We start from the raw sequence: 12,886 nt of genomic DNA, 5'->3' as shown, positions 1-12,886 counted from the left end.
TTCAAAAAGGAATATTGCGATGCTGCACGAGCTGTTGACGAGTTTCGCCTCATTTCACAGCAGCTGCAGGTTTTTGGTGTTTTCACATGGAGGGCGATTGAAGATGTAAAGAAACGAGGCAGGGCTGTGTGTAGTGGCAAGAGTCACGGTTGATTGGTTGTCTGCAAATTACCACACCCACCTACTCACACACACACACACACACACACACACACACCCACCCACACACACACACACACACACACATACAGTCACACAGCTTCAGATTAGGAGGGCAGGGAAATTGAATTTTTTTTGGTGCCAAACATATGTGTTTGCGTGAAAGAAACACACACACACACACACAAACACACACACACACACACACACACTCACACACACACACTCACACTCACACACACATGCAGGGTGAGTGAGGCTTCTTAAATAGCCCCATATCAAAAGCACACAGTTCTCACACTTCAAAGAGGAGCACAGACCTGAGGCACACAACACAACTCTGTATCTTTACTTCTGCACACACGCACACGCACACGCACACACACACACTCACGCACCAATGCTGAATGCTAACGCTAACCTCTCAGAACTGCACCGTGGCGTTCAAACTTCCCAACAGCTCTTGAAAAAGGCAAAAAAATAAAATAAAATAAAAGAATCAGAATTAACTCTAATTATCTGTAAAAAGTTAATTAGGTTCTGCAGTACCCAGTGCATAATGATCACAAATACACAACCAACCTGCATCCACCGTTGCTTAAAATAAAGTGTTATATTAAATTGACGAAATAAACTGAAAACGTAAAAAGAACTTGCTCATTCTAATCTTCCATGTTGGTCTTTCATCTGTTTTTTTTTCACGGGAAAACACATCTGATCGTCTCTCTCTCTCTCTCGCTCTCTCTCTCTCTCTCGCTCTCTCTCTCTCTCTCTCTCGTGTGTGACGAGACCAGACAAAAAGAGGACAGAGTCCGTCGCCCGTCCACCGCAGCTTTGGTCGCCTCGCTCTTCATTAAAGGAACATTGCGCGTTACTAACAGGTCAGATCACGCTGCACTTTGGTCACAGGGGAGCTGAGAGGAGCTGTGGGGGAGTGGGGGAGGGGAGGAAGGGGAGGGGAGGAGTGGCGGCGGCGGCGGTGCTGATGACCATATGGCGAGCCGGCCGAGCTTTGATTTCACCGCCGTGTGTTGCATCACCGCCGTCCAAAGTCAAAGTTTCCCTCTGCCGAGGTGATGATGCCTCGAGGTGTGCAGCCGCTGTCAACATGAGCCTGGATCATGTGGCAAAAAAAATAAATGCTTAGATTTGTGGCCAAACCTCTTCTTTGACGGGGCCCATAAACACATTCATACAATTCCCGTTAGGTAATGTTAACGTCAAGTTAAGTAACATTAATGTTAAGTAACGTTAAGTAAACCCTCAGTTTCTTTGTTGTTTTTTGTGCTCCTCTCCTCCTGAAGCGTGTCCCGCACCAGGAGCTACAACACTTTCCTGACCTCAGATCTCCCCCATGCTTGTATGCAGAGGCTTACAAGTAGGACACGCTGCCCCACTGGCTTTCTGAGGGAATAAATAAATAAATAAAAAGATAAAAAATAAATAAACACATAAGAAGTCCAGCTGGAATCCCTTTATTTTCCCTACATTTTTCATGAAATAATCACAAACAGCGACATACAATAAACTGGGGCGACTCAACATGTTCCACAATTTGCAGAATCAAAGCAGCCACATAAATGTCTCGGCAGGCTTTTTTGTAATCAAAGTCCACTGAATTTCTCTTTTGCTGTTTTTTTCTTTTCATTTCACAGCACTCATGCCACTGCTTTCAACAAAGCGGATTATCAAATAAAACACGTACTGTCACATGTCTGGGCTGGAGAATGGAACTCGGAGCATCAGAGGGTTCTGTTTGTTGCGGTTCTTTATCACCCTCAGCGATGATAAACTTCTCTCCGGGGTCGTTTCCAGGCTCTGGTGCGGCAGCCAGACCCCACAGCCTCCAGGAGACTCACCACATCCCAAATTCACACTGAGAAAAATCTGCACGCAGGACACACAAGCGTTCAACACAGCGGGAGGCAGTAAACCCGCCCTGATTGGCCGCCTAACAAGCTGCCTGTCACTCAAACTCGTCCTCATTTCCTCTTTTCACTTCCTCAGTATTCTGTTCCTCACGCCCCGAGTCAAAAGTTCTGCTCATTTTTCCGACTTTTCCTTCGCAGACTGTCCGCTTCACACCTTAATATCGGCATCTTACCGCTCTGTTCCCCCCCAGACTTGGTTTAGTAAGTGCACGGCGTGTTTTCAACTGAGTGTGTTTGGTTCTTGCCGCACTGTAAAACTCTCTCCGGATCCCCTCAGTGTGTTGTTGTATGTGCTGCTGCGTAACAATTTGTTGTGCTGTTAACTGTGTCAATCCTGAGTGTGTGTAAAAATAGGCAGGGGTCGGGGTGACGTCACACGTTGGCTTGACCCAAGAAATTGGGGCCAAGAGTCCAGAGATTGGCTTTAATGGTCGACGCCATCTGGAGTTTCCAGTTAGTTTTGAAACTGGAATATTCCATATTTGGGTGCGTGGGTGGTAACAGAGAATAACAATGATTGGAGTGTGAGTGCAGTCATACAATTGGATACTGAACTGGAGTCACGTTCACAACTTTATGGCCATTTTTACTCAAAATTAAACCAAATCAGACACAAAAGACACAATTTCAAAGACAAAATTTCTTGCGCTCCCTGCTGGACAAACAATGGAATGCTGGCTTTTGGCACCTTTACATTAATCTCTTGTTTGAACCCGGAAGCTGCATCCATCCGTCCACACAATCAAATTTACCAAGTGCACAATTTGTTTTTCATAAGTTGTCCAGATGTGCAACAGGAGTGTGTTTGGGTTTTTGCCCCATAGCATCGTTTGTCTCCCGCTGTCATCAAAAAGGCTTCTCTGAATCCTCCGAGTGGCCGTTCTATCCGATGCCACATGACAGTTTGTTGTGCCGTTGCTGTTTCAACTGAATAACATTGAGCCGTGGGCAAATCAAAGCCCAAGGCTTCCAAACGGGGACCAGCTGCAAACGTGCTCACGCTAAACGCGGTCAATAGATGTGTAATAAAGGTCTGAAACAAGGGGTGAATGCAAACACGTCTCCTGCAAGGCGGATGTTGCGAGGGAGGAGGGGGGAGTCGGCGGGAAGGGGGAATGGAGGCAAAGCTCGAGAGATCAGATTCGAGCTGCAGGCTGCGGGGATCACCCGCGGCAGGAACGGAGCTTTCTAGTCTCAAGTAACCTTGAAACCATCTGGAGCTGAGCGAGGTGCATTGGGGAGGCGCGGAGGAAGGCCTCCCACTCGCTCTGCCCCGATCAAAGGCGAAGCGCAGCCGACTCAGAAAACACCACAATGTCGCATCTATGGATTTCATATAGGTCCGACCCCGAGGGTCCGACCCCGAGGGTCCGACCGAGTCCCAAACACGTGCCGGCGCCAGCCGGTGAAGTCAACAAGGCCAGGAGTCAGTCTGTCTCTGCTCGCCATTACTCTGTCTCAGGTCACGGAAGTGTTGCTCATATTGAAGACACTGACCAGCAAGTTTGCAAGCATAGTAAAGCAGAAAAAGAGGCCTTTTACTTGCTGCCAACATCTCACAATGCAGAAATCACTCGACAACAAGTATGTTTCTCATGGTTTATCTGAGAGATCAACCTGACCAAGCTGCACCAGCTAACGATGTCTCATGCAGCGTGTTAGAAGCTGAGTGACGGCACCAGACACTGAAAGCAACATGACCAGAGAAAGTTTTTGTGTCCTGCTGGAGAAGACCCTCTACTCATCAGTCTAATACACCTCTGGTGCCAGCGGATCTCCTCCTTTTTTCTTTTTTTTTTTTACCTTTGCATTGCAAATTATGTTTACAGTTTCTCCGTTTCCGTCGCGCATGCCAAATAATTGGGTGGATACGAGGTCCAAATGTACTGTAACTGCTGCCGCTCGCTCTAAAGTTGTTTGTGCAAGTTCAATAATTTGCAGAAAATCGGCCTCGCTGAGGTGCCGAACCGCCGACGCGGAGCCCAGCTGCTTCCGCTCCTGCCAGAGCTCGGCTTCATCCGCAGCCTTTAATCACATGCTGCAAGACTAAATATGTAATGAGCGTGAACGGGGTGATCTTATCTGTGGCACATGCATCCCTTGAAGGCAGACTGCCGGCAAACAACCCCGGCTCCAGCGAGAAGCTACGGAACGTGTTAATTAACTGTTTGTCTGGTTGCTTTCAATGCTGTTAAAAGATAATTGAACAACAGCAGTTAAATTGGGTCCCAAACTAGAACTAATGCCATGTCAAGGATGCACGGCGGCAGAGGCGTCACTCACCGGGGATGCAACACATACTTGATCGTTAGAGAAAACTCCATGAGGTTCCAAGCAGCGTGAAAGAAAACTTTTCACAACCTCTAAATTACTAATTGAATTGGTTTCGACGACAACAACAACAACTACAGCCGCATGCGGCACTCTCTGATGAGATTAGACGATGCTGAAAACATGTTGACTTAGAAACAGTGTGTGTCATCATGGTAGTTGATGATCAAGTTCAAACAAATCTCCCAACGACAGTTCAGTCGTCTTCGTCTCCTCTTCGTCTCCTCTGCTTCAGATCAATGACGGAGTTTCGCTTAATTCCGGGGTGAAGCATCTGTGACTCACAATAATCTGCCTGACACAATAAATATGTTTTTACGGCATTGTCCCCTGATTGTGTTATGAGGGTTTCCTGTTGTCAGCGCTCCATGATGCCATTGGCCTTGATGATCATGGAAGGAAAAAAGTGCATGAAATGGGATGTTGCCACAGCGGGATAAGGCCTCCGCCATGTGAGGAAATAAATCAGATCACTGGGACTCCTGCCAGGGCGCCTGGATACCGAGCACAGACTGGATATTTCCCCGGCACTGGCTCTTTCATACGTCCCTGGAAATGCACATCGCTGCTGCACACGTCGTAAACACACTGGTGATGCTTGTTTTGTGCAACCTGACTTTGTTTGACCTTTACACAACACGACAGTTAACCATTCTCGATTGAATTAAGTTGACGTTTTACGTGTTCCGCTCAGATCTGTCCCCGGAGCAAAAATTGTCACACTAATAATTCTTTGCACCCCGTCGACCCGATGAAAAAGCTGGAGCTTCAATTGCGTTTCTTTTACCTCTGCGGTGATGCGCAGCTTACAGCAAGAAAGAGAAAAATGAAGATTCAGGAGAAAGAAAACAACAAGACAACAGAGCTCAACATTTTCCTTGCTATGGCCAAGGAACAATCAATCAACTTTTATTTGCAAAACGCTAAATCATGTGCAGAGGCACCTGAGAATCATCTCAGAGCGCTTTGCACAATCGAAAGAGAAAATCAAAAGGATGCGTCAATATTTTTATTTGCTGCGGTTTGGCCAAAGTCAGTGTTTTTTTCTCTCTGAAGTTGGAACTGGGCCGTTCTTTTGGTTCTGTTGCAAAGGAGTTTGCTTGATTTTGCAGCCCTACAGATACAGATACAATAAGTTCATTTCAGGTAAAGATAGTTTTTATACCCAGTTACCCAGTCCAATACGTGAAATCATGAATAATAATTAAAAAAAAAAAAAAAAAAAAAACAGACTTGCTGATTATAGATGAATTGGACATTTAGCAGTACTGATGAATGAATGAAACTGCCTGTCTTGGTAAAATCCTGTTTCATGTCAGTGTGAAATGAAAAATGCAGGAGCAGTGAAGTCAACAAAAACAAATGTTTTGAAACAACAACAGAGCAATTTCCCCCTCCGGAAGAGGCGCATTTGTTGCACTATGATAAGTGATAATTGCGTCACTGCCAATGCAAGCGCGCGGCAGAGTGTTTCCACGACGGTCACGCCAACAGGTGAAATAACACGTCTGGTCTGCCAGGACGGCAGCGCACACGGAAATCAATGCAACCCCATTATTGTGCAGGCGTGCACACACACACACACACACACTCACACACACTCACACACTCACACACTCACACACACACACACACACACACTCACACACTCACACACACTCACACACACACACACACACACACACACACACACACACACACACACACAAACTCACTCACACGCAGCAGCAGCAGCAGCAGCAGAATTAGGGAATCGGTTCCACGCAGCTCTCTGGTCCGCTCACATTAAAACTGAAGCCGTGAATTTTTTATTATTATTGGTTTAACTTACTGTCTGAGTGGTTCCCCCCCCACCCCCCGCCACAACCCTACTTCCTTCCATTTCTTTACCCTTTTTATTTCTCCCAGCTATCTGCCAGATGACAGCGGAGATGAAAAGTTAAGCCAAACAGGCGGGGCGAGCCAGACAGCAGGATCGCAGGAAGGATCGTTTCGACGGCCGCGTGCTCAGCCATGTGGAGAGAAAACCGGGACGGAGGCCAGCCGAAGAAACAGAGAGAGAAAGACGGTCTGGGCGAAAATGAAAAACACTGTTCTGCAAAATTGGAGCTTCGCACAAACAAACAAACAACTGTCTTTCTGTTAAAAACTAGATGAGGCCAGTGAGTACAGAGATGGCTGACAACGTAGATGATCACAACCGCTGTCTTGGTGGCAAAAGTAGACACACAATAACACAGAGAGATATAGAAAATTATCAATTCAAACATGAGGCATTTCATTCTGGATTAAAAGAGAGAAGTGAGCTTGGAACAAGGTTTTGAAGATGAAGCATGAAGATCCATTCAGACTCAACGGGCTCCATTCCAGACTGCAGGCTCCTGCTGCGGCTCTTTCTGTGCTCACAGATCAACCATCTGAGTAACGTAGCACTCGAAGGCAGGATTTAGATAAATAAATAAATATATAAATAAATAGATGAGGCATTGAAACTCTTTGTTTTCATGAGGTGAGATGGGGTTTCTTGGTTTTTACCATTCAGGAGGCGTGCAGCTCTGCTGAGGTTCTCTGTTTGCTCTGGGAACAGCCCAATTATTTTGATTACTAGCTGAGCATTATTAAAATCTCTAAATCCTTTCCCCCTGCTGGGTCTCCGCTGCTCAGCTTTCCTGACATGTAACAGCTCATTCGAGAGGGAGAGAAGTTGTTCACTGCACAATTCTCAAAGCGCAACTTTGCAAGGTGAAGTTGCAAAACAAAAAAAAAAAAAGTAAAATGCATCCCTGCAGAAAACACTCAGATCTCTGCGATGAAGGACATTTTTTTTTTTAAATGATTTGCTTTTTTTTTTTAAAAAAAAGAAAAATCTTCACATTTACCATGTAGTTCAGAGCAGAAAGCATAAAAACATATTTTACACAACAACAGGGAAATGGATCAAGTAGAAGGTGAAGATGAACATGTTCTTTCTTTCCACAGTAGAACATTTTATTTATTCTCACCTCGGTTCTTGACGTTGATTTTCTTCACCATTTGAACCAAAATAAACAAGTTTTGCTTGTTAAAGAAATGCTTTAAAATATTTTTTTTTTCTTTTCCATCATTTTCTTTTTATTACACAGCAGCTGGTCGTGTTTCACACTCAAATGAAGTCAAAGCTTGTTAATTGACAACCCCAGAACAGCGTGACAATACTTCCATTGAACAGTATTTTGGGGACCCATCAGTAAAGCAGGCTCTCGATGCTCTGAGACCTGACTGACATCGATCACAGGATGCAGACTTTTTTTATTCGGTGCTAGAAATACGGGGGGGGGGGGGGGGGGGTGACAGACCTGCGCTGAGCACCGGCATGCGGTCGCAGGCCGGAGATGACTTCAGCCGCCGGCACCAACGACTCCATCAGGGGCCAACAAACCGAGTCCAATCTCCGCATTTGATTGGCTGCCTGGCCAGTTAATCTTTGATGGCATCATGTTGATAACACCGTCCCTCATCTACAATTTAATGACTTAATAAAAAGTGTTCACCGTCTCTCTCTCTCTCTCTCTCTCTCTCTCTCTCTCTCTCTCTCTCTCTCTCTCTCTCTCTCTCTCTCCCTTGCGGTGATTTTTTTTGGTTTGTTTGACTTTGGTGAAAGTTCAGTTTTTGACTCCACTCACAGACACTGTCAGCCAAACAGTGAGGACTCGCTTCTGCAGAGATAACAGCCAGCCAGCCGCTCCAGACCCTCCTACTGTTTGCTCTCACATTCTCAGGTGATGCCAATTCCACTGCCCTCAGCCTTGACACACTCAAAAAAAACCAACAACAACAACAACAACAACAACAACAACTAGGCCTGCGCAGGAACGCTGCAGGTCAACATTCAACCCAATCTGGCCCCATGAAATTGATTGGAAAGCTTAACACTGTGGGCCACACTGAGGGTGAGCTCCACACTGCGCCTCTTGCTCGCAAACAGACCCCAGACGGCTCGGCGCGATGCCACAGACATCGCTGAGGAACCACTTTCCTGCAAAATTATCGCAGTGAGGACTCGAAATGATTCCCCAAACATCGATAAGACGCCCACAAATGGAATTCTCAGTTTCTGAACGCTGGAAAAAACTCCAAAGAGCAGACTGTTTGAGTTCAAACCATGAGAAGCAAATACACCGCAGCCTGCTGGCGTAATTATGTGGAGCTACGGTGGAGTGGGTAAACACTTTAAGACTCAATGTCGGTCTTTTGTTTATCCATCCCAGACTGCAGTGGGGCGGCTGTGCACAATTAAGAGCTCAAAGCAAAAAACAGCGATATTCTGCAGAACATAGTAGCCAAGTTCCTTCAAGAACGTCTGGTTGCCAATGAATTTACCTTCTAGAAATGGTAGCTAGAAGCATTTCCGCAGCCCATTTATCCTGTTATGACAAAAGAAAAAAAAAAATCCAGAAATGGTCGTCATTAAAATGATGTGTGGCAGGTTGTTTTTCAGAAGTGCCTGCTGCAGCACCGGGGGCCTGATGTAAAGTGCCAGCGGAGTGCAGCGCTGAGTGGCGTGTGTGATGATGTGACATGATTCAGTTGATCTGGACACTTTTCAACGCAGCTCCTTTTAGACACCGATTGAGATCATGGCAGCCCTCCCAACCCCCACCCACCCCCCACCCCCCACTCCCCCCCACTTCCTCTGCACATAAACACTGCCTGTTTTGACAAGGTTTAGCCCCAATTAAGCCCTCAGCGCAACGGAACTCCAAAGCCACGTTTCTTCAGAATCATAATATCATGCATTTCTTTTGTGTTTTTTCCCTTCTTTTCTTTTTTTTCCCCCCTCGCAGCGGTCGGTTCCCTCATCTGGAAAATTTGGGCTGTGAGAAGCAGGAAACTTTGGGTTTTAATTAGCTGAGCTAAACTTGATGAGACCTTCTGGTGTGCATCCAACCTAAGCAAAGATCAGGGGAGAGCAAACTATTTTTTTATCTATTTATTTTTTGGGGGTTATACCATACTGTGAGCCATCCTCATTAAACACTCATGTGACAGTTGCCTCTAAAATATTAAGTCGGGGTGGCGGGGGGTGGGGGATGTACATTATTATATATACTGACGCCTGCTGATTCAAACAATTGAGTGCGTCAGCCAGATCTGGACTTGGTGAGGCGGTTGTCTTTTTTTAACGCCTATCCAATTACTTTGCACAAAGTTTGAGTGGAAATTACCGCCGCTGCCCCGCTGGTAATATAAAAGTGGACGGCGTATCCGCAGCTCAGCCGGTGGCAACCCGATTGGGAACGCATCATTTACGACAGCGCGACACATCACACACCTGCTGCTGCCACGTCGGGTAGTTGTGGCTATATCCCATCAATGGTGTGAGACGACCTCTTATTATGGTTATTACGATTAGGTTGAATTGAGTTGAGCCGTCAGGTGACGCACTAGGTGTCTCCTGGACAAACGTGGAGTAGGAACGTTTTGATGTGCCAATAAAAGAGACACAGGTTAAAGGCTTAAAAGTCTAGATGACAAGTGAACTCACTGACCAAATGTCCACAGTGACCTCACCATCTTGTGAGCGTTCGTGCTCAGCCGGTTTTGGCAGCTTGTCGAAGGAATCGTAACATGGGCAAGAACTACCTGTCCGAGAGGCTGCGGTGGACACTTTGGCTAATAATATCACATGGTGTTAATGTTGCTACTGTGACAAGGGCATCTTCAAGACAATTGTATGACAACACATGAGCAGGACTGAGCCATGTTATGCATTTTATTTTGGGAACTATCATTTAAAAAGCTTTACAGTTTTTGGAAGCTCAAGTCATGGGAACGAACGACTCCTGCTGACTCACAGTTGTTGGGCAAAGTTCCAGGAATTGATCCTGGACGTGAGCTTCACCCTGACAACCAAGCACAATCCTCTGGCTCTTTTTTTTTTTATATAAACTTTTTTGTTCCTGCTGTTGACAGGTTTATATTGTGGAGCTAAGCGTCTCAAAACCGTAAAGGCAGAATCCTGCAAAGTTGCACATCTGGATAAAGAGTGAAGCCTTCCGCCTCTTACCACCAACACAAGTAACTCTGCGAGAGACGTCAGCTCTGAAATGTCACCAGTGAGATTAAAGTTTGTGGGTTTGTCTGACAAAAACAAACGCTACAACAACAACAACAAAAAAATGCCTCCCAAAATTAAGAAGGGTGTTTTGCTTTGGAAAGCGTCAGAACGCTCCCTTGGCGTCAGCTTGTGAAAAATCCGCTCCGATGACTCCATTTACACCTCATGTGTTACATCATGAGTGTTGCGCACACTTGATGTCCAGAAAAGCAAAGTGTGAATGTATCCGAGACCCTTTAGAGATCAGGGGAGCCTTGTGGACAGTTCACACAGAGTCCACAACAGACCCCGGTGGTGCATCAGAGCACTGCACGGTCAGCAAGCCAGTCACATGAGGACGGGCAAAGGAAGAGACCAGTCGGGAGCGTCTCTGGTTGGTCATAGGTACTTAGGTGCGACAATATTAAAGATTGTTTGTTCGATGGTAGACATTGGGCTACCGGGCCATTCAATCGGGCTGCATGGTTTAAAACTATTACATTTAAATGTTGGGGGAACTATTCCTTTAAATTCTGTAAAGATTTTACATCCCGCTTGAGACCCGGTGGTAAAATGAGCTTGTTTGTAAGATGTTGTGGTTGAAAAGGGAAGAAAAAGTGGCCAATCAAAGGGCGTCACTAGAAGTCCCGGGTTGTCTTCTCCCAACAGCAGGGTGTCGTCCAGGAGACACACACGCAATGTCTGTGAGAGGAGAACAGAAGTCACAGAGCCGAGTCCCAGAAGGAACCAAGAACCTCAAGTTTGTGCTTAAATAGTTCACATTCACCAACAACTTTGGAAGAGTAAGTCAACGATGGACCGTATGGGATAGAGAATCGTGATTTCAGCATTCACCTTTTTCCACCTGTGACAACAAGTCAAGTCTTCAATTCTGTTTCTCATGACTGCAAACATGTATGTTTTCCTTCGTGAACAACAAAGCGAGCCGCCAAAGACGATGGCGCCACTTGTACCCAACCTGCCCATTGAAAACCATCCCAACATTTTGGAATTGCAAGGAGCTGCTAGAAATTCAAATCAAGCCAGCCGGTCTTTATCCTCAAAGGATGTAAGGTATGCAGGAGCACTAGCGTCTGCATCCAAACTCTTGAAGCTGTCAGGATGCTGGTGGGGCGGATGGATGGACGATCTGCCCCACTGGTGTCACTGCTCAGCCCTCAGCACAAGAGCCAGATTGGCCATGTGTCTTCCACCCAGAGAGCCTCAGCTCCCAGATGTTGCCATGATTTGTGTTGGCTTATTTTTACATTTGTGTTGTACTCACGGATGTAGTTAAAAAAAAACAGGAAATTGAGCTGTCACTATCAGATCATACATTCACATTCTCATAACAAACACAACGTCTAAATCACTGATACTTTGGGGCAGAGGGGAAAAAAAAGACATATTCACTGGTGTCATAATTAGATGAAGCTTCAATGAAGCTTCCCTATTTGGAATAAAAACATCAATCATGTCGCTGGTGTTTGTGTGACTGACATCAATCATGTCGCTGGTGTTTGTGTGACTGAAAGGCTTCCAGCTCGTCTCCGGAGCTTTTTCGCTCCGACTCTGACTAGCTATTCATGCCTTCTCTGTGGATGCGTAACAAAGAACACGGAGCACTTTGCCCAACGTGCGCGGCTATTTTTAAAACAGCAAAAAACACATAGAATTACCTCACGCAGGCGGCGGTGGCAAGTGCAAGCCATGGCCAGAGGTGGCGCTATAACCTGCTAATCGTATAAAAAGATGTCGGCCAAACAGAAGAGCTGAAGCAAAGGGCGAATTATGCAAAGACTTAAAATGGCTGAAAAAAAGAGACGAAAAAGTCTGAAAGGACAAAAAAGAACTGTGTAATGCAAAAACAAGACGTGAAAACAGAAAAAGATTGCCACATACACGTGGACAGGCCATTGATTATAGGAGAGGGGCCATCCCAAAGTCTTTCGAGGACTCATAATTGACCTTTGACCTTCCCTCCCTTTATTGTCCTTTTCCCAAGTTTTTATAAAACATGCAGCGATTGGACAGACTGTAGGGCTTCTGAGAACATTCTGAATGTAAGCACAAAAACTCCAAAAATATGCGGTCTCTGGATATTTGGTTTGAGAGCTTGTTTGGTGTTTACATATGTATTTTTAAAAATGTTGAACACTCATACCGCCCTAAAAAAAGAAAAATGAAGAGAAAAACTGCCCAAATTTCAACAAGCAGCTTGGACCCGTCTTCCCCCCAAAGGCTGTAAATAAAAATAGAGCAAATCAGTGCCTTCTGTGAGAACACTGCTTTGTTAAGCAGTGTGTGTGTGTGTGTGTGTGTGTGTGTGTGTGTGTGTGTGTATATTGGCTCGTGACTGAGCTTTTTTCTGTAAAGTTCCAGAGTTTTC

The sequence above is a fragment of the Nelusetta ayraudi genome, unplaced genomic scaffold, assembly GCF_046127955.1.
Source record: "Nelusetta ayraudi isolate G7.1 ecotype Tasmania unplaced genomic scaffold, CSIRO-AGI_Nayr_v1 ptg000120l, whole genome shotgun sequence".
Lineage (NCBI taxonomy): Eukaryota > Metazoa > Chordata > Actinopteri > Tetraodontiformes > Monacanthidae > Nelusetta > Nelusetta ayraudi.
This window is presented reverse-complemented; position numbering follows the sequence as displayed.